Source organism: Aethalodelphis obliquidens, unplaced genomic scaffold (genome assembly GCF_003676395.1).
Source record: "Aethalodelphis obliquidens isolate GAN/ISIS:26980383/991018 unplaced genomic scaffold, ASM367639v1 scaffold5, whole genome shotgun sequence".
In the NCBI taxonomy this organism is placed as follows: domain Eukaryota; kingdom Metazoa; phylum Chordata; class Mammalia; order Artiodactyla; family Delphinidae; genus Aethalodelphis; species Aethalodelphis obliquidens.
This window is the reverse complement of record NW_020837949.1, coordinates 36353826-36376601: the sequence shown is the minus strand read 5'-3', so window position 1 is coordinate 36376601 and position 22776 is coordinate 36353826. Positions and strand designations below refer to the sequence as shown.

The following is a 22776-nucleotide window of genomic DNA, read 5'->3' as shown; positions in this document are numbered from 1 at the left end:
TAAGAATTTGTCCATTTCTTCCAGGTTGTCCATTTTATTGGCATAGAGTTGCTTGTAGTAATCTCTCATGATCCTTTGTATTTCTGCAGTGTCAGTTGTTACTTCTCCTTTTTCAATTCTAATTCTATTGATTTGAGTCTTCTCCCTTTTTTTCTTGATGAGTCTGGCTAATGGTTTATCAATTTTGTTTATCTTCTCAAAGAACCACCTTTTAGTTTTATTGATCTTTGCTATAGTTTCCTTCATTTCTTTTCCATTTATTTCTGATCTGATCTTTATGATTTCTTTCCTTCTGCTAACTTTGGGGTTTTTTTGTTCTTCTTTCTTTAATTGCTTTAGGTGCAAGGTTAGGTTTTTATTTGAGATGTTTCCTGTTTCTTAAGGTAGGATTGTATTGCTATAAACTTCCCTCTTAGAACTGCTTTTGCTGCATCCCATAGGTTTTGGGTCGTTGTGTCTCAATTGTCATTTGTCTCTAGGTATTTTTTGATTTCCTCTTTGATTTCTTCAGTGATCATTTGGTTAATAAGTACTGTATTGTTTATCCTCCATGTGTTTGCATTTTTTACAGATCTTTTCCTGTAATTGATATCTAGTTTCATAGCGTTGTGGTCCGGAAAGATACTTGATACGATTTCAATTTTCTTAAATTTACCAAGGCTTGATTTGTGCCCCAAGATATTATCTATCCTGGAGAATGTTCCATGAGCACTTGAGAAAAATGTGTATTCTGTTGTTTTTGGATGGAGTGTCCTATAAATATCAATTAAATCCATCTTGTTTAATATATCATTTAAAGGTTTGTTTCCTTATTTATTTTCATTTTGGATGATCTCTCCATTGGTGAAAGTGGGGTGTTAAAGTCCCCTACTATGATTGTGTTACTGTCGATTTCCCCTTTTATGACTGTTAGTATTTGCCTTATGTATTGAGGTGCTCCTATGTTGGGTGCATAAATATTTACAACTGTTATATCTTCTTCTTGGATCAATCCCTTGATCATTATGTAGTGTCTTTCCTTGTCTCTTGTAACATTCTTTATTAAAGTCTATTTTGTCTGATATGAGAATTGCTACTGCACCTTTTTTTTATTTCCATTTGCGTGGAATATATTTTTCCATCCCCTCACTTTCAGTCTGTTTGTGTCCCTAGGTCTGAAGTGGGTCTCTTGTAGACAGCATATATACACGTCTTGTTTTTGTATCCATTCAGCCAGTCTGTTTCTTTTGGTGGGAGCATTTAATCCATTTACATTTAAGGTAATTATTGATATGTATGTTCCTATTCCCATTTTCTTAATTGTTTTGGGTTCGTTATTGTAGGTCTTTTCCTTCTCTTGTGTTTCTTGCCTAGAGAAGTTCCTTTATCATTTGTTGTAAAGCTGGTTTGGTGGTGCTGAACTCTCTCAGCTTTTGCTTGTCTGTAAAGGTTTTAATTTCTCCATCAAATCTGTATGAGATCCTTGCTGGGTAGAGTAATCTTGGTTGCAGGTTTTTCTCCTTCATCACTTTAAATATGTCCTGCCAGACCCTTCTGGCTTGCAGATTTTCTGCTGAAAGATCAGCTGTTAACCTTATGGGGATTCCCTTGTGTGTTATTTGTTGTTTTTCCCTTGCTGCTTTTAATATGTTTTCTTTGTATTTAATTTTTGACAGTTTGATTAATATGTTTCTTGGCATGCTTCTCTTTGAATTTATCCTGTATGGGACTCTCTGTGCTTCCTAGACTTGATTAACTATTTCCTTTCCCGTATTAGGGAAGTTTTTAAGTATAATCTCTTCAAATATTTTCTCAGTCCCTTTGTTTTTCTCTTCTTCTTCAGGGATCCCTATACTTCGAATGTTAGTGTGGTTAATATTGTCCCACAGGTCTCTGAGACTGTCCTCAGTTCTTCTCTTTCTTTATTCTGCTCTGCAGTAGTTATTTCCACTATTTTATCTTCCAGGTCTTTTATCCATTCTTCTGCCTTGGTTATTCTGCTATTGATCCCTTCTAGAGTATTTTTAATTTCATTTATTGTGTTGTTCATCATTGTTTTTTTCATCTTTAGTTCTTCTAGGTCCTTTTTAAATGTTTCTTGCATTTTCTCTATTCTATTTCCAAGATTTTGGATCGTCTTTACTATCATTATTCTGAATTCTTTTTCAGGTAGACTGCCTATTTCCTCTTCATTTGTTAGGTGTGGTGGGTTTTTACCTTGCTCCTTCATCTGCTGTGTGTTTTTCTGTCTTCTCATTTTGCTTATCTTAATGTGTTTGGGGTCTCCTTCTTCGCAGGCTGCAGGTTCTTAGTTCCTGTTGTTTTTGGTGTCTGTCCCCAGGGGCTAAGGTTGTTTCAGTGGGTTGTGTAGGCTTCCTGGTGGAGGGGACTAGTGCCTGTGTTCTGGTGGATGAGGCTGGATCTTGTCTTTCTGGTGGGCAGGTCCACATCTGCTGGTGTGTTTTGGGGTGTCTGTGGCCTTATTATGATTTTAGGCAGCCTTTCTGCTAATGGATGGGGCTGTGTTCCTGTCTTGCTAGTTGTTTGGCATAGGATGTCCAGCACTGTAGCTTGCTGGTCATTGAGTGAAGCTGGGTCTTGGTGTTGAGATGGAGATCTCTGGGAGATTTTCACCATTTGATATTATGGTGGAGCTGGGAGTCTCTTGTGTACCAGTGTCCTGAAGTTGGCTCTCCCACCTTAGAGGCACAGCTCTGACTCCTGGCTGGAGCACCATGAGCCTTTCATGCACACGGCTCAGAATAAAAGGGAGAAAAAATAGAAACAAAGAAACAGGATAAAGTAAAATAAAGTAAGATAAAATAAAGTAAAATAATTAAAATAAAAAATAATTATTAAGAAAAAAGTTTTTAATGTAAAAATAGAAACAAAGAAAACGGATGGACAGAACCCTAGGATAAATGGTGAAAGCAAAGCTATACAGACAAAATCTTACACAGAAGCATATACATACACACTCACAAAAAGGGGGAAAATAATATATCTTGCTCCCAAAGTCCACCTCCTCAGTTTGGGATGATTCGTTGTCTATTCAGGTATTCCACAGATGCAGGGTACATCAAGTTTATTGTGCAGCTTTAATCCACTGTTTCTGAGGCTGCTGGGAGAAATTTCCCTTTCTCCTTTGTTCTCACAGCTCCCGGGATTCAGCTTTGGATTTGGACCCGCCTCTGCGTGTAGGTCGCCTGAGGGTGTCTGTTCTTCACTCGGACAGGACGGGGTTAAAGGAGACGCTGATTCGGGGGCTCTGGCTCACTCAGGCCCGGGGGAGGGAGGGGTACAGAGTGCGGGCTGAGGCCGACATGATGTTGCACCAGCCTGAGGCGCGCCGTGTGTTCTCCCGGGGAAGTTGTCCCTGGATCCCGGGACCCTGGCAGTGGCGGGCTGCACATGCTCCCGCGAGGGGAGGTGTGGAGAGTGACCTGTGCTCGCACACAGGCTTCTTGGTGGCGGCAGCAGCAGCCTTAGCGTCTCATGCCTGTCTCTGGGGCCCGCACTGTTAGCGGCTGCTCACACCTGTCTCTGGAGCTTCTTTAAGCGGCGCTCTTAATCCCCTCTCCTCGCGCACCAGGAAACAAAGAGGCAAGAAAAAGTCTTTTGCCTCTTCGGCAGGTGCAGACTTTTTCCCGGACTCCGTCCTGGCTAGACGTGGTGCACTAGCCCCCTTCAGGTTGTGTTCACGCCGCCAACCCCAGTCCTCTCCCTGCGATCCGACCGAAGCCCAAGCCTCAGCTCCCAGCCCCCGCCTGCCCCGGCGGGTGAGCAGACAAGCCTCTCGGGCTGGTGAGTGCTGGTCGGCACCGATCCTCTGTGCGGGAATCTCCCCGCTTTGCCCTCCGCACCCCTGTTGCTGCGCTCTCCTCCGTGGCTCCGAAGCTTCCCCCCGCCGCCACCCACAGTCTCCCCTCGCTAAGGGTCTTCCTAGTGTGTGGAAACCTTTCCTCCTTCACAGCTCCCTCCCACTGGTGCAGGTCCCGTCCCTATTCTTTTGTCTCTCTTTTTTCTTTTTTTCTTTTGCCCTACTCAGGTACGTGGGGAGTTTCTTGCCTTTTGGGCCGTCTGAGGTCTTCTGCCAGCGCTCAGTGGGTGTTCTATAGGAGCAGTTCCACGTGTAGATGTATTTCTGATGTATCTGTGGGGAGGAAGGTGATCTCCGCATCTTACTCTTCTGCCATCTTCTCAAATCTCTCCTCCCAAGTATTTTTTTCCAAGTTAAAATTTCAGTTTTGTCATCACATAAAAGCAAAAACTACACAAAAATAAGCAATGATATAACACAGTGAAAAAGACGTATACATAGTCTGAATTGCTTTATTACAAACCAAAGCCTAACATCATATTCAGCAATGAAAGCATGGGAAAAGAACCTAAAAAAGGATGGATATCTGTATATGTATAACTGATTCACTTTGCTGTATACTGGAAACTAACAACATTGTAAATCAATTATACTCTAATAAAAATTTAAAAAACAAAGAAAAAGCAATGAAAAGTTGGAGGTTTCCTGCTAATATCAGCAACAAGACAAGGATGCCCACTCTCCCCACTCTCATTCAACATAGTACTGGAATTTCTAGCCAGAGAAATTAGGAAGAAAAAGTAATAAATTCATCCAAATTAGAAAGGAAAAAGTAAAATTATATCTGATTGCAGATTATATAATCTTATACATAGAAAATCCTAAAGACTCTATCAAAAAAATTGTTAGAACTAATAAATGAATTCAGTAAAGTTGCAGGATACAAAGTCAACAAACAAAAATCAACTGTGTTTCTATACACAAACAGTGGACTATCAGAAAAGGAAATTTTAAAAAATCCCATTTACAATAGCATCAAAGATAATAAAATACTTAGGAATAAATTTAACCAAGGAGGTAAAAGATCTATACACTGAAAATTATAAGACATTGATTAAAGAAATTGAAGAAGACACAAATAAATGGGAAGATAATCTGTGTTCACAGATTGGAAGAATTAATATTGTTAAAATGTTTGTATCCAAAGCCATCTTTAGATTTGGTACAATCCCTATCAAAATTCCACTGGCATTTTTCACAGAAATAAAAAAAAGAAAACCTAAAATTTTTTTGGAACTAAAAAAGGCCCCAAATAACCAAAGTTATCCTGAGAAAGAACAAAGCTGGATGTATTATTAATCCTGATTTCAAACTTTATTACAAAGCTATATTAATCAAAACTGATCAGTATTGGCATAAAAACAGACACATAGATCAATGGAACAGAACCAAGAGCTCAGAAATATACTCCCACATATGTGGTCAACTAATATTCGACAAGGGATCCTAGAATACCCAGTGGAGAAAGGAGTCTCTTTAATAGGTGGTGTTGGGAAAACTGGATATTCACATGCAAAAGAATGAAACTACACCACTCACGAAAATGAGCTCAAAATGGATTAATGATCTAAATTTAAGCCCCAGAATTATAAAACTATTGCAAGAAAACATAGGGAAAATTCTCCCTCACATTGATCTTAGCAATGATTTTTTGGATACGACACCAAAACGCAAGCAACAAAAGCAAAAACAAACAAGTGGGACTACAAATTATAAAGCTTTTGTACAGCAAAAGAATCAATCAACAAAATGAAAAGGCAACCTGTGGAATGAGGGAAAATATTTACAAACCATCTATCTGATAAGGAGTTAATATCCAAAATATATAAAGAACTCATACAATTCAATAGCACCAAAAATTCCAGTTAAAAATGGGCAGAATAAATAGATGTTTTTCCAAAGAAGACATACAAATGGTCAAACAATACATAAAAAGATGTTCAGCATCACTAATTATCAGGGAAATGCAAGTCAAAACTACAATGAAATATTACCTTACACCTGTTAGAATGGGTATCATAAAAAGACAAGAGATAACAAGTGTTGGTGAGGATGTGGAAAAAAGGGGACCCTTGTACACTATTGGTGGGAATGTAAATTGGTGCAGCCACTATGGAAAACAATATGGAGGTTCCTCAAAAAATTAAAAGTAAAACTACCATATGATCCATCAATCCCACTTCTGGGTATATATTCGAAGGAAATGAAACTACTATCTTGAATAGATATCTCTACTCCCGTGTTTATTACAGAATTGTTTACAACATTCAAGACATGAAAGCAACCTAAGCATCTAATGATGAATGAATGGATAAAGAAAATGCAATACACACACACACACACACACACACACACACACACACACACACACACTATGGAATAATATTCAGCCCATTGAAAGAAGGAAACCCTTCTTTTTTGTGATGACATGGATGGATCTTGAGGGCATTATACTGAGTGAAATAAGTCAGACAGAGAAAGACAAATACTATATGATATCACTTATATGTGGTATTTAAAAAAGCCAAACTCATAAAAATAGAAAGTAGAATGGTCATTGCCAGGGGTTGGGTTTGGATGAGTGGGAGAAAGGGGACATTGGTCAAAGGGTACAAATTTCCAGCTGTAGAATGTAAGTTTTGGGGATCTCATGTATACCATGGTGACTATAATTAACAATACTGTGTTACATACTTGAAAGTTGTTAGGACAGTAGATCTTAAATATTATCACTACACACATGCACACACAGGTTATTTGAGGTGACAGGTGTTTTAATTAACATTATTGTGGGAATCATCTAACAATATGTACTTGTATCCAGTCATCACATTGTAAACCTTAAATTTACAAGTATGTGTCAATAATATCTCAGTAAAGCTGGAAACGAATACCTTTCAGATGAGTCAAAGATTTTAATGTAAAAATAAAACTATCAAAGTTATAGAAGCAAACATGAGAGGGAACTTCCTGGGGGATAAGGAGTCAAAGAGGCTTTTCTCACTTTAGACTCTTGTGCTTTATGAATGTTGTACTATGAACACGTATTACCTAGTCAAATATTTTCTAATATAAATGAAATAGTTAATAAGGATATTGTCTTGCCCAAACAGTCAAGTCTAATTTCTACTTCAAAAGCTGAGTACTAACTCATTTCTTTCCAGCTTCATTTCTTCTGTAACTGCACAAACTTGAAGGCAGTGAATATAAGACATTTTTTGTTCTTGCTGCTGCTCTCTGAATGAGGAGGTGACGGGGGAGGAATTACAGTAGGGCAAGAGGAAATACTGGAAGTGAGAAATAAAACACATTGCATAGTATTTCAAAATATTTACCTAGACTGCCCCTCTCTCCTCACTACCTTACCTCCCTGAGAATATTTCTGTGTTTTATTATCTAGTGGTTCAAGAGGATGACTGCATTATTTGGCCTTCCTGATCAGTGAGTCTGTTCTGATCTGTGTAATTCACAAATATAAGAAACTTGGTAGAAATTGTTTGCTGTGTTTATATTGTTCTTCTCATTTCAGATTGTAGCTGACTAAAACTAAGATGTTATCTTAGTGCAAGCACATGAATAGATAATATTCAACAGTTTGAACCGTGAAAAAGTTGATAGAATTTAGAGCAGAAAGGATCTCTGATTTTTGCTCTAGATTTGTTAATTATTACTTAAAAACTTTCAGGAATTTGTTTTTAGTAATAATGGAGACATGAAGTGGTCCCATAAATTCTGAGCAGATAATTATAAAATCTTGTGAAATAGTTAAAAATTATTTAAAGATTATGGAAATTATCCAAAGCAGATGAAAGTCAGAGGAGTGTTTAAAGGGGTAAGAAGTGTGAGTTTGTCTAAAACCCAGAATAGCAACTGAGGAAAACTATAAAACACTGCTAAGAGAGATTTTATAACATACATTTATTTATTTATTTCTGAAGTATAGCTGATTTACAGTGCTGTGCCAATCTCTGCTGTACAGCAAAAAGACTCAGTTATACACACATAAATTCTTTTTTATATTCTTTTCCGTTATGTTTTCTCACAGGATATTGAATACAGTTCCCTGTGCTATACATTAGGACCTTGTTTATCTATTCTAAATGTAATAGCTTGCATCTACCAACTCCCAGTCCATCCCTTTCCCTCTCCACCTCCTGCTTGACAACCACAAGTCTGTTCTTTATGTCTTTTGATTCTGTTTCTGTTTTGTAGATGGGTTCATTTGTGCCATATTTTAGATTCCACATATAAGAGATATCATATGGTATTTTAAAAAATTTATTTATTTATTTTTGGCTGAGTTGGGTCTTCGTTGCTGTGCGTGGGCTTTCTCTAGTTGTGAGTGGGGGCTACTCTTTGTTGCGGTGTGTGTGCTTCTCATTGCAGTGGCTTCTCTTGTTGTGGAGCATGGGCTCTAGATGCGCACGCTTCAGTAGTTGTGGCTTGTGGGCTGTAGAGTTCAGGCTCAGTACAGTAGTTGTGGTGCATGGGCTTAGTTGCTCCGAAGCATGTGGGATCTTCCCAGGCCAGGGCTTGAACCTGTGTCCCCTGAATTGGCAGGTGGATTCCCAACCACTGCGCCACCAGGGAAGCCCTGTCATATGGTATTTGTCTTTCTCTTTCTGACTTCACTTAGTATGATAATCTCTAGTTGCATCCATGTTGCTGCAAATGGCATTATTTCATTCTTCTTTATGGCTGAGTAGTATTCCATTGTATATATATACCACATCTTCTTTATTCATCTGTCAGTAGACATTTAGGTTGTTTCCATGTCTTGGTTATTGTGAATAGTGCTGCTATGAACATAGGAGTACATGTATTTTTTTGAGTTATAGTTGTGTCTGGATATATGCCCAGGAGTGGGATTGCTGGATCATATAGCAATTCTATTTTTAGTTTTTTGAGGAACCTCCATACTGTTTTCCATAGTGGCTGCACCAACTTATATTCCCACCAACAGTGTTGGAGATTTCCCTTTTCTATAAAATTTAAATAAATGGAAAGAAAGGCCATGTTCATGGATTGGAAGATGTAGCATAATTAAGATGTTAATTATTCTAAAATTGACCTATAGATTTAATAAAACCCCAATCAAATATCTCAGTGGGCATTGAAAAATATAAATAGACAACTGTTTCTAAAATTTATATGAAAGTATAAACTACCTAGAATAACCAAACAATTTTGAGTGAGAAAAAAGAACAAAGTTGGAGAACTCATTCTACCTGATTTCAAGATTAACTATAAAAGTTACTGTAATCAAGATAGTCTAATTGGTGTAGGGATAGACAAATAAATCAGAGAGTCCAGAAATAGACCTATACATACATTCAAGTGATTTTTGACAAATGTGCTAATGTAATTCAATAATGGAAAGAAAAGATGTTTTTTCAACAAGTGCTAAAGCTATTGAATATCCATATGTGAAAATAGTAAAGTCCACCCTAACCTCAAAACATATAAAATTTTCGACGCAGGTTAGATGATAGTCCTAAAGGTAAGAGCTAAAACTATAAACGTCTAAAAGAAAACATAGAAGGAAATATTTATGACCATTTATTAGTCAAAGACTTCTAAGGCAGAACAGAAAAAGCATGAAGAAAAAAATCGATAAATTGAAATCCATTACATTTAAAAATACATGTATTTGATGAGTCATCTATTTTCTATCAGCTCCAAACCCACTCTTCTAGTCCAGGCTTTGTAATAATGGAGCTGCAGCTGGTAAACATTTCTTTGCCAGTTAGTGTGATGCTAGGCTCAGTAGAGGGCACTGGAGTAATGATGCAAGATGATAGCAGCAAGAACTTTTTGGGGTGATGGAAATGCTATGCACTAATATGGTGGTCCCGTATCACATGTAGCTGCTTAAATTAAGATTTAACTGAATTAAAATTAAAGTTAATAATTCAGTTTCTCAGTCCCCAAGCCACATTTCAAGTGCCTAATAGCCAATGTGGTCAATGGCTACAATATTGGGCAGTTACAGAACATTTTCACCAGCACCAAAAATTCTATTGGATAGCGCTGCTCTATATCTTCAATCTTCATTGTGTTGAATGGTACACTGCTGTATATATTTATCAAAACTCATCAACTCGTACACTCAGAATCAATGAGTTTTGTTGTATGTAAGTTACACTTCAATAAAAATTACTCTTTGATTGAAAAGGTGTTAAAGGGCTAGTCTAGGGTTTTAGTCAATTTTATCACTGAAATTGCACCATTAAATAAAAGTCTTGCAAAGCTTAATGTTGCCTCCCACCTTTTTGTTTGTTTGTTTGTTTGTTTGTTTTTTGAGCCAGGGTCAAGCAGTGCTGCAGTGCTTTACAGTCTTGTGTTAATATTTATTCTGAATTTCCATTTTTAAACCAGATTTTCAATTCTTATTTTGCTTTAGAAAATTAAAAACATATCCTTTGGAGATTTAAACAATTTTGTAATCATTTTTCAATGCTATTCATAAAGTTTAATATCCTAAGAGAACTGCCAACAATTTAAATGTTTTTCTAAGATGGTTTAAGCAGTTATTAAAAAATTATTTGGTACATGAAATAAAATATTCCTCTCTAGTTCAACTCCAAGATGCTAGATGATTGCCTTTCCCAGAAAAATGAATAGCTTTTGAGTGAGAAAAAACGTGGAGATGATTCCATGGAGAGGCAGAAGCTGTGTAGGTTTTGTTCAACAAATTGCATCTTGAGCACCTGAACAGAACCTGACAGTCAGTAAACTTCTGGTGAATGATTGACTGAGTGAATGAATGAATTCAGGTACTGGGGGAAGTCTGTGATTAGTTATGGATTTTGAAACATATACCACCAGCAAAGAACAGAAGACAACTGGGAAAATACATAGTTATTGTTTTTTAACTAAACACTCCCCCCAAAATTTCTTTTGACTGAGTACCTGGGAAAATTTCCTAATATCTTCTTGTAAAAATATTTATTTATTTGGTTGCGCTGGGTCTTAGTTGCGGCAGGCAGGCTCCTTAGTTGTGGCTCACTGGCTTCTTAGTTGTGGCTTGCCAGCTCCTTAATTGCGGCTCAAGGGCTCCTTAGTTGTGGCTCACCGACTCCTTAGTTGCAGCATGCAAACTCTTAGTTGCAGCATGCATGTGAGATCTAGTTTCCTGACGAGAGATCAAACCCAGGCCCCCTGCATTGGGAGTGTGGAGTCTTAACCACTGAGCCACCAGGCAAGTCCCAAAATTTCCTAATTTCAAAATCAATTTCCTAATTTCAAAATCCATTTCCTATAGCAAAGGACAAGATGGAAGCCTCATTCTAGGCATTTAAAATAGCAAATACTGAGCTTCTGTGTGTCTATGTAGTTTAAATATTTGAAACAGACAACTGAACTACTACCTCCAGGACTTCTATCCAGCTACCTGCAAAGCCACTCCCCTTGCTATCCCCTAGACACCTCAGTGTCAGTGTGCTTCAATCCAAACGCTTCCTCTTTGCTTAACTCCCTCTCCTGGTCTAATTTTTGCATCTTAGTGACAAGAACTGCTACTTTACCCAGTCACCCTTGCTAGAAACCAGGAAGTTACTAGAAGAAGAGGAATATTCTTCTCTCTTTCGACTTTCCAGAGTCAATCAGTTGCCAACTCTTGCTAATACATTTTAAATTGGACTGTCTAGTTGTGTTCAGAAGCATCACTGAGGGTGGGTGAACACTAGAAGGACAGACGGGAAAGTTGGAATTGATGGTAGCTGGGAAGCGGAGGCTCCCTTAGGGCACATTCTCAAAAAGTGGTCCCCCATTTTTTCTGCAACAGTTGTTAAAATTATGATGAAAAATTCTTAGAAGAAACAATGTGAAGTAAAGAGTCTGATATAGAGAAAGTAGTTGGAGCAATAGTGCCATTTTAACTTCTTACCTTTTTTAAGCAGCCAGTGACAGAGAGAGGTTCATTCTTTGTTAGAATACTTTGTCTCTAGTCCCACTTCTATTTAATTCTTTTCACATCTTGATGTCAGTGTCATCCTCCTAAAACTAAAATTTTTATTTCTTCCCTTTTTAAAAACCTTTACCAGTACTCCTTGATACCCAGTAGGATGGCTAGAATAAAAAAGACCAATAATAGCAAGTGTTGACAAAGATGTGGAAAAGTTGGAACTCATACACCACTCGTAGGATTGTAAAATGGTGCATCCACTTTGGAAAGTAGTCTGGCAGTTACTTGAGTGATTAAATATGAGTTACCATATGACCCAGCAATCTCACTCCAGGGTATACACTCAACAGAAATGAAAACTTATGTCCACAAAGAAACTTGTACATAAATGCCTGTGGCAGCATTATTCATAATAGCCAAAAGGTAGAAACAACCCAAATGTCTATCAAAGGATGAATGGATAAATAAAATATGGTAAATCCATACAATAGAATATTATTTAGGCATAGAAAGTTATGAAATACTTGCTACATACTACAATACAGATGAACTCTGAAAATATTATGCTAAGTGAAAAAAGCCAGTCACAAAAGACCACATATTATATGATTCTATTCCTATGAAATGTCCAGAACAGGTAAGTCTATAGAGACAAAAAGTAGATTAGTGGTTTCTTAGGGCTAGCAGAGGGCATAGGGTATAGGGATTGATAGCTAAAAGTTGTGGGGTTTCTTTTTGAGGTAATGAAAATATTCTAAAATTGTGGTGATAGTTGCACACATTTGTGAATATACTAAAAACCAATGAATTGTACGTTTAAATGGGTGAATCATATGGTATGTGAATTGTATCTCAGTAAAGTTGTTAGAATAAATGAAAATTTTAAAACCTTTAGTGATCTACATAGTAAAGCCCAATCTCATCTCACCCATGCTGCATTCCGTGCAGGGCTGGCTTCATGGCCGCATGCTTAGCAGTGCACCATCACTGGGCTCCACAATAATGCAATCAGTCCTGACTCAGTGTTTCATCCCCACACTGTCCCTGGATGTTCCAGATTGCTCCATGAGTCCAGTTAACTCTCGTTCATGCTGTTTCCTTTGCTCAGAATGTCCTTCCCAATTGCCCCTTCTTTCTGAGTTCTGCCAGGGAAACACCTACTTATCTTCCAGGTTTATTCACTGGTCACCTCCATTTCAAAACGTTTACCCAACTTTCCCAGGCTGATTGACCACTCTGGCTTTTGTGGTCCATTCTACAAACTTCTATCACAACATCTCTGGAGCTTGTTTGCTCATGTGTTTCTTTCTCCCTACTTAGACTGTGAGCTTTTCATTGGCAAAGATATTGCCACTGTGTTTTTCTTCTGCATCTTTTCACTGCTTGACTCTGTTTGACATCTGCTGGCCCATCCCTGCCACATACTGAAATTGAAGCTTAAGAAGAAAGATCAGGCAGTTCTATCTTGGTTTACCTCACACCCTGCCCCTGCTGCTCTGTGGTCCTATGTGTTCTGATGATTGCAGAGGGCCTCCTTCCAGATTATCTGTCCAAATGCTGAATCTGAATCTGAACTCTGACCCATGCTAGCAAGCGTTTGGCTATGCCGTACACCCTGGCTGGTGTCTGTTGAACATATACCTCTGGAAGTTGACTGCAGAACTTGTACTGGACTGTGAACTTTGCCAGGCCTCTCCAGTTCAGCTATCAACTCTGCTTTGATTTAAGACTGATGGGACCAAGGTCCATAACCTGAGCACTTCCCAAGCTGTCCCAACCCAGGTCCTGGTTCTGTGTTCTTAGTCAGGGTTATCCCATGTTAGCTGTGGCACAGTTTCCTCTAATCCTAACCGCACCCTCTCCTATCAGCACAGTTTTCTCTGACCCTTTCTGTCTTTTAAAAAAAAATAATACCCTTTTAGAATATTTTTAAAAATTGAAGTATAGTTGATTGAAAATGTTGTGTTAATTTCTGCTGTACAGCAAAGTGATTCAGTGATACTTATATATACATTCTTTTTGTATGTTCTTTTCCATTATGGTTTATCACAGGATATTGAATATATTTCCCTGTGCTATACATTAGGACCTTGTTGTTTATCCATCCTATATATAACAGTGTGCATTTGCTAACCCCAAATTCCCACTCCATCCCTCCTCCTCCTCCCCCTTGGGAACCACAAGTCTGTTCTCTATGTCTGCAAATCTGTTTCTGTTTCATAGATAAGTTCATTTCTGTCATATTTTAGATTCCACATGTAAGTGATATCATACGGTATTTGTCTCTTTCTGACTTACTTCACTTAGTATGAAAATCTCTAGTTCCATCCATGTTGCTGCAAATGGCATTACTTCGTTCTTTTTTATGGCTGAGTAATATTCCATTGTATATATGTACCGCATCTTCTTTATCCATTCATCTGTCAGTGGACATGTAGGTTATTTCCATGTCTTGGCTATTGTGAATAGTGCTGCTATGAACATAGGGGTGCATGTATCTTTTTGAGTTATAGTTTTGTCTGGATATGTGCCCTGCAGTGGGATTGCTGGATCATATGGCAATTCTATTTTTAGTTTTTTGACGAACCTCCATACTGTTTTCCATAGTGGCTGTACATTACCATTAACAGTGTAGGAAGGTTCCTTTTTCTCTGCACCCTCTCCAGCATTTATTATTTGTAAACTTTTTAATGATGGCCATTGTGACTGGTGTGAGGTAACACTTCATTGTAGTTTTGATTTGCATTTCTCTAATAATTAGGAGTGTTGAGCATCTTTGCATGTGCCTGTTGGCCATCTGTATGTCTTCTTTGGAGAAATGTCTATTTAGTTCTTAGTTCCCATTTTTTGATTGGTTGTTTGTTTTTTTGCTGTTGAGTTGTATGAGTTGTTTGTATATTTTGGAAATTAAGCCCTTGTCAGTTGCATCATTTACAAATATTTTCTCCCATTCTATAGGTTGTCTTTTCATATTGTTTATGGTTTCCTTTGCTGTGCAAAAGCTTGTAAGTTTAATTAGGTCCCATTTGTTTATTTTTGCTTTTATTTCTATTGCCTTGGGAGAATGACCTAAGAAAACATTGGTACAATTTATATCAGAGAATGTTTTTCCTATGTTCTTTTCCAGGAGTTTTATGGTGTCATGTCTTATATTTAAGTCTCTAAGCTATTTTGAGTTTAGTTTTATGTATGGTGTAAGAGTGTGTTCTAACTTCATTGATTTACATGCAGCTGTCCAACTTTCCCAACACCCCTTGCTGAAGAGACTGTCTTCTTCCTGTCGTATATTCTTGCCTCCTTTGTCAAAGATTAATTGGCCATAGGTGTGTACGTTTATTTCCGAGCTCTCTATTCTGTTCCATTGATCCAGATGTCTGTTTTTGTGTCAATACCACACTCTTTGATTACTGTAGCTTTGTAGTATTGTCTGAAATCTGGGAGGGTTATGCCTCCTGCTTTTTTGTTTTCCTCAGGATTGCTTTGGCAATTGTGTGACCCCTCTCTTTCTCTGCCTGCCCACAGCATCCTATGTTTACACCAAGTGCTTATGACTGCACCTAATGGACTATCCTGTAATCATTGTCTGTCTGCCTGTTTCCCTCTCCCACTAGATCTAGGCTAGAGCTTGTCAACAATTTTTTCTACTTTAACACATGATAGTGATTTTCATTTGCTGGCACACCTCCATGGATTTATCCAGATGAATCGTAACTCTATCCCTTCTATTCCTACTCAAGAATGTGTATCATGATGCCAGTAAATGAGTACAAAGTTATTATAAGGATAACCAAATCCATTCTAATCTTTTAAAGTAAATATTTCACCAACTTCAGTACTTTGTTATTAATAGCAAATCACTTGTGCTAGCCCTCTTGGGTGGCTGCACTACACCAATGTTTTATGAGGGCCTCTCTGCAGAATCATGGGTTCCCAGGAGCTGAAGCTACATCACAGCTGTCTCTGTAAACCCAGTGTCTAGCACATTTTCTGACAGTAGCAGGTACTCAGTATGTGGTTGTTAAATTGGTCGCTGATGATGAATTTTAAAATAAGATTAATTTTTTTACAATTCCCTGGGTTTTCATAAAAACAAAAAGGAGACCGAGGGTAACTATCTCCAGATATGTCAGCTGTCTAATGGAGGCAGCTTCTAAGGCCAGAGTTCTTTAGAATTGGGTTTCCTTTCACAATAAGGCCATGAAAGAGCTTACTGTTCAGGAGAAGTAATATACAATGTAGTTAATGAGCCGGTCCACTCCTGGAATACTGTTAATTTTACACACGGATGAGTGGTTTCCAGTCTGTAATTATGGATCTCTTTTGGGTATCTGTATGGAATCCACTATGTGAATCCATAAATCTGTTTCATATTCTTTTGGTCAGATGCTTACATAATAATACTTCTAGGGTATTATTACTCCAAGGAGCTCACAATCACAAGTAGCACAGTAGAAATAACTTCTGTCTTAAAGAACATGATTCTAATACTGTGTTCACTAGTATCAAAAGTGTGACTTTAGCCAAGTCACTTTGCTTTGCTGAGGCTTTAAAATGGGAATTAATTGAATAGTCTCTAATCTCCTCGCTCACTCTAAAGTTCCTGAGTCTAACAAGTATTGAAAGATTTTAGAAAGTACATGGACAGATCGTTGCCCTACAAAATGAGAATAAAAAATTGTAAAGGTTAGTCAAAATATTTATGTAGCCTTCCAAGGAGGAGAGATTGGTGCCTTAGCCCCCAAGTCACAGAAGACACTGGGCTCCCTTGTCCATTTCTATACAGAACGGGTACCTAGCCAGGGATGGGGAAAAGCAAAGTAATTATGTTAAGGGTTCCAGATTTGCCACATGGCTGATACACATGGATTGTGTCTTGGAGTGGCTCCATAATTAGGGCCAGACAAGATCCTTTGGGGAGTGTAGTAGGGTTTGGATTGTGGTTTAGACAGAGCATTGCTTCTTCTGGCATTTAGGATTCACCAGCCTATAGTTGTCCTCACCAGTCTGTGAGATTTGTGAGAGGGCAGCCTGTCTAACTTGAAAGAGTGATGTGACGGGAACTGGAGTCCAAAGGAAAGATGAGCCTTTGAAGGCAGAGAGACACAGCTTCCACAGGAGGTAACAGGAGGAAGGATGGAGAAACAGGTATTGACACAGGTAGGTTTCACATATGGAGGTGAGAATGTGAGGGTGTTCCCATCTAATAATATCTGTTTCCTCAAAAAGTCAAGAGTCAAGGTCATCAACTGAGAATGAAAAGGGAAGTGGGTGTAGGAGGTTTTTTGAGAGGGAAGGGGTATGAAATAATTGTCTTAGAGAGTGGGAAAGTGAGCTTGCTAGGGAAACACTGTAGACTTTCCAGGATGTGTTGCATGCCCATTTGAGATATGTATTCATGAATTTAAGTGGTGCTCTGGCATCACCAAGATACAGGAAAAGAGGCTATTCAGGTTCAACCAGGGTTTTGTTAGGATTGTACACTCAAAGGTGAAAGCATAAAGGGAGTGATAGTCTTGATGATTACCAAAATAGATAGCTGAAGACAGAACAAGGGTATGTTAGCAATAGATAGAAGGGTCATTGAAAATTGTAGCAGTGGAGGAGGTTGTTAAGAGAATAAGTGAGCTCAAAGAAATAGAAGCTGGGAGCTAGAAATGGGATGTTTGAAACAGATTATGGGAATGGCTGGCTGAGGTGCTGTGGAAGAAAAAGTCTCTGGAATTGAGTGGGTTGAGAAATTGAGACACTGAGGTGTATGATGGGTCATCTGTATGGATGTCATCATCACTAAGAATGATGACAGAAGTCGGAGTGATAAGGAAGACTCTGGTCTAGGATCTAGGATCTAATCCTGTCAAAGAAGGAGTGGGGTAACTAGGAGATAAGAATATGATAGCATTGGGGAGGTAGAGCAGCTAGTATAGTGGGCTGGCATGAGCTTCAAATTCATAGAAGGAAGGGGGAAATGATTTCATGTTGCAATGGAAAGCATGGAGGATAATCTACCTTCTAACCCTTTTGTATGTGCAATGTGAGAGGGGAAAAAAATCACCTCTACTTGAGAAGATTACAGAAAAAGCAATGCCGTTAGGAGGTAACCTGGTTTCATTTAAGGCAAAGAGAAGGGAATGTTCAGCGAAGACATTGAAGATACAGTGTTTACTAATGAGGAATTTTAGAGAATTCAAGAGCAACATTTGGAAGGGAAGGTAGGGTGGTGTGCTGGGTCAGATTCAGGGATGTATTGGGCAGAGTGGGGGAAATTGACGACAGTGGAAGAGTGTGGACTTCTAAAAGGGCAGGGATAGAATCGTAGATGTGAAGTCTCTACCCCGAGAGGGCCAAAGGGTCTCAATACTTATCTCAGTGGTAAGATAGCTTAGGAATCTTACCTTTCTGTACTTTCTATGCTGAATTGTGGAGGCTTTTAGGTAAGAGTAGGAGTAAAGCAAACCTCTGGGGCATGAACTTATTTTCAAGTTATAATTATGAACTTGTGGTTCAGTAGAACTTGTTTAATAAATATACTGGTAGAAACCGTTAGAGCTCAGAAAATGATAAGGCATTGGCAGTAGGAGACTGTCTAATAACATACAATATCACTGGTTGATAAGTGAAAAATCACTGTTTCTTCTCCACCATAAGTTCTTCACCTGGTCCAGATTTTCGGGAGGGAGAATCCATAACTTTCACTAAATTCTCAAAGCAGTCTTTGAACCTCCAAAAGATTACCAACCACTGGTCTACATGATCAATCAAACATTGGATGAGTTTCTTTTTCTCTGAATTAATTGAAATTCAGTCTGGATTTACCAAGCTTTTTGTCATCACTTGGACACAAATGTTAATCTTTAGTTTACATAATCGAGTTCTCTGTGAACTCTTGTTGGAGTATAATGAGGAATACTATGCAGAGGAAGCTTAGTAATTTCCCATAATTCCTAAGAGAGCCTTTTCAATGTACTGCACTTCATAAATCAATGAGTAAATAAAGAGACATGGTTAACAGACAACGGCATGTTGTCCCTATGAATATGCTTGATTGCATAAGAAAAAAGCCTCCATGAACTACTTGGGATATACATTAATGGTTTGAATAGTACTCTGCACAAAAACAAATACCTCATTAACAGACTTCATTGGAATCGATGATAATTCTGACCTGTAGTCAGAATTTTTATGTCTTTGCATTAAGAAAAATGTGTTTGATATGAATATTAATCATATAAACAAAGGAAATGAACAGCTTATTTGAATGAAGTCCTTTAGTCCAATAAGCTATTTTCAAAAGCATTTGGAAAACCATAGAGTTTTTGAATAGTACCGATGAATATGTTAATGACAAATGGTTATTTATTTACTAAAGAACTCGTAAACATTTTCTAAGAACCACAGCCCTACTTCACTACCCTGCCAGTCAACAATGTGACTATAGGTCCTCACGCTATAAGCCCCACATGCACCCTCCAGTTAGTGTATATTTATTAAAGTTAATCAATTTTTCCTTTTCTCTCAAATCCATAAATATAAAAATAGACAATAATTCTATTGTAAAAGACTATTTTGACACAGATATTCAGGCTTGTGAGTTAATGAAACTAATAGTTTCCTTTGGCTTGTGATAATTTCAAATGCTTTGAAACGATTCGTAGATGGCTGGATAAATTGAAGTTTTTTTGTTTTGTTTTGTTTTTGTTTGTAAAAACAGCTGGTTTATTCTTTTGATTTATTGTATGTATTAAAAGTTACTTCCTTGAGATGGCACATTGGCAGGTTTGCTGTTTCCTGACACTGTGAATATTTAAAAACAAATTATTTTTGAAAGTTTTATCATCCAGAAAGAAACAGGAAGAATAAGAGTTTTTCTACAGTTGAAATGGTAATTTTTCAAAAAACGTTGAGAGGAAAAAATATAAACCATTCTTGATAAAGCAATGAGGCAGTTTCAAATTAAAATTACAAATTTAAATGAAGTAATTTTATAAAATATTGAAACTAGCTAAAATTACATGCATAGGTATTTAATCAATAGTAAGAGATGAACAGCAGTGGAACTTAAATATGATAGGATTTATCAACAATAAATAAACATTTTTAGTGCAAATAGTGCAGGAAAATTTCTCAAAGCAAAGATCATAGCAATCATTCTAATCTGTACAAAATTAGTCTCAGTTCTGTATACAATCTATATAGTTTATCTATGAATTCAGCCGCTGTGATGAAATGCCAATTTTCAAATCGTAAACATAAATGTGCTTAGTTTTGTGTCCCATTCCTCTCTTGGCAGTTCATGTTTTCAGGAAAATCTACAGTGGAGCATGAAATTGGCTGTGCATTGCTATCACTTGTTGAAGTTTCTCTCCCTTGGCTCTTCTACAGTGGCAAATTGTTTTCTTTTCCATGAAGCTACTGAGAAAATCATCTATATCAGTTTTTCCCTCCAAGAAATCTTCTGCAGTATTATCAGATTCCTCCTCACCTTCATGTGCAGCTACTTTCAATTTTGCCTATTGGGCACTCTCACTACAGCTCTTACTAAGTTCGTGTTGCCTTTGCATCTTCTTTTCAAAAGTTGATTTCTTTTGTGTAAGTAAATCATACTCATCTAAAACAGTTTGCCTTTTGGCTTGCAAGCTGGGCTCCAAAAGGAGATTTTTTCTTGCTAGTTCCTCAGTACTTTTTACTAAGTCATCCTTGTCAGTAATAATTTGTTTTAGTTGAGGCAAAGTCAGAAACTGTTCTAGTAATACCTCCTCTTGTTCATTCATATCTGTAAGTTGTGATACACTTAGTTCTGAGAGTTCTGGAAATGCATCAGGGATATCAGGCATCTTGTAACCAAAGGCATTTTGGCTTATCGGTGCTGAAGTGTCTGTTGTGGGAATCGGCAATGGCAGACTTGAAAGGACACCAAATGAAGGAGCAGCAGAGCAGATTTGGCTGTTGTATAGCTTGTCGTTGAAGAGGAAACAGTGTCAGCAACAGATAAAGAACTGATGGTCCTGGTAGCTTCTTGTGGGGAATATGGAGGAAGAAATGGAAAACCCTGAGAAGCATAAGGAGGAATCCCACCTGGGTTACTGTGCAGGTATGGGAATGCTGTTGAAGCAGGAACTGAAATTGGAGGATTCTTCCAAAACTCATCCAATAGACTCTGAATAATTTTCCCAAGGTCTGAGCGCATTGTTAAAATTGTTTCCTAATGAAGAGGTAACATACACTCCTTGTTTATCCACTAAGTGATGTCGTATTGGTGGATAAACACTGATCACTGGTTTTTCCTGAGGAAATTGTGGAGGAAGCAATATATTAATGCTAATTGTCAGGGTGTTTACAGTGAATGGCAACCTGTATTCCACATCTTTCTGTATTTCAGCTACACTGGGGTGTGCGTTCCAGAGGGACTCGATCAGGTGCCACTTCTGCTGTTGGAGGCTGGGGAGACTACCGCGGGGTCCCGCCGCAGGGGAGGAGGTGCTGTTGGTCAGGGAAACAGCCAGCTCATCCTCAATGGGTGCCCGGGCCCGAGGCCCTAGAAGGCTCTGGCCTGCTTCTCCCAGCTGCTCAGCGCGGCGGTTCTCCACTGACAGAGGGGGAGCGGGCAGGGACAGAGGGGGAGCGGGCAGGGATGCCCCAGCTCAAGTGCTGGGGAGCCGTGTCTTCTCTAAGCAAGCCAGCTGGGGGTCCTAGCTCAGGGGCCATGCTCTGACTGGGGACAGCTGGAGACAGGGAACTCGCCGCCTGGGACTGGCAGTCCTACCTTCACGGCCCTGACGGCCCAACCAGCCGATAAACTGAAGTTTTCAGATAAGGTTTTATTTTACTGTTCTTAGGACAATGAAGGTAAATCAAATTGTATAATCTTAGAAGCTAAAATAATAAAATTTGGAATACAAATATAAAACGCTGTCTATAATATGAGCTAGATCGTCTTTTATTCCCTATATGTAACAAAGGGCCTGGCTCATTGTGAGTGCTCAAGGAATATTTTCTATAATGAGTGAGTAAAATATAACAAATTATTCACACTTTTTTTTAATACAGAAGGTTCTTATTAGTCATCAATTTTATACACATCAGTGTATACATGTCAACCCCAATCTCCCAATTCATCCCACCACCACCCCATCCCCCCACCACTTTCCCCACTTGGTGTCCATACGTTTGTTCTCTACATCTGTGTTTCAATTTCTGCTCTGCAAACCAGTTCATCTGTACTATTTTTCTAGGTTCCACATATATGCGTTAATATACGATATTTGTTTTTCTCTTTCTGACTTACTTCACTCTGTATGACAGTCTCTAGATCCATCCACGTCTCAACAAATGACCCAATTTAGTTCCTTTTTATGGCTGAGTAATATTCCATTGTATATATGTACCACATCTTTATCCATTCGTCTGTCGTTGGGTATTTAGGTTGCTTCCATGACCTGGCTATTGTAAATAGTGCTGCAATGAACATTGGGATGTATGTGTCCTGTTAAATATATTTTTCTCTGGGTATATGCCCAGTAGTGGGATTGTTGGATCATATAGTAATTCTATTTTTAGTTTTTTCAGGAACTTCCATACTATTCTCCATAGTGGCTGTATCAATTTACATTCCCACCAACAGTGCAAGAGGGTTCCCTTTTCTCCACAGCCTCTCCAGCATTTTTTGTTTGTAGATTTTCTGATGATGCCCATTCTAAATGGTGTGAGGTGATACCTCATTGTGGTTTTGATTTGCATTTCTCTAATAATTAGTGATGGTGAGCAGCTTTTCATGTACTTCTTGGCCATCTGTATGTCTTCTTTGGAGAAATGTCTGTTTAGGTCTTCTGCCTATTTTTTGATTGGGTTGTTTGTTTTTTTAATATTGAGCTGCATGAGCTGCTTGTAAATTTTGGAGATTAATCCTTTGTCCGTTGCTTCATTTGCAAATATTTTCTCCCATTCTGAGGGTTGTCTTTTGGTCTTGTTTATGGTTACCTTTGCCGTGCAAAAGCTTTGAAGTTTCATTAGATCC

The 22776-nt window shown here is 38.3% G+C and overlaps 1 pseudogene; it reads right to left on the bottom strand.

Annotated features, from left to right (window-relative positions):
• Positions 1–20005: 20005 nt before the first annotated feature.
• On the bottom strand, positions 20006–21270 carry LOC113617830 (vacuolar protein sorting-associated protein 37A pseudogene; annotated as a pseudogene).
• Positions 21271–22776: the final 1506 nt, after the last annotated feature.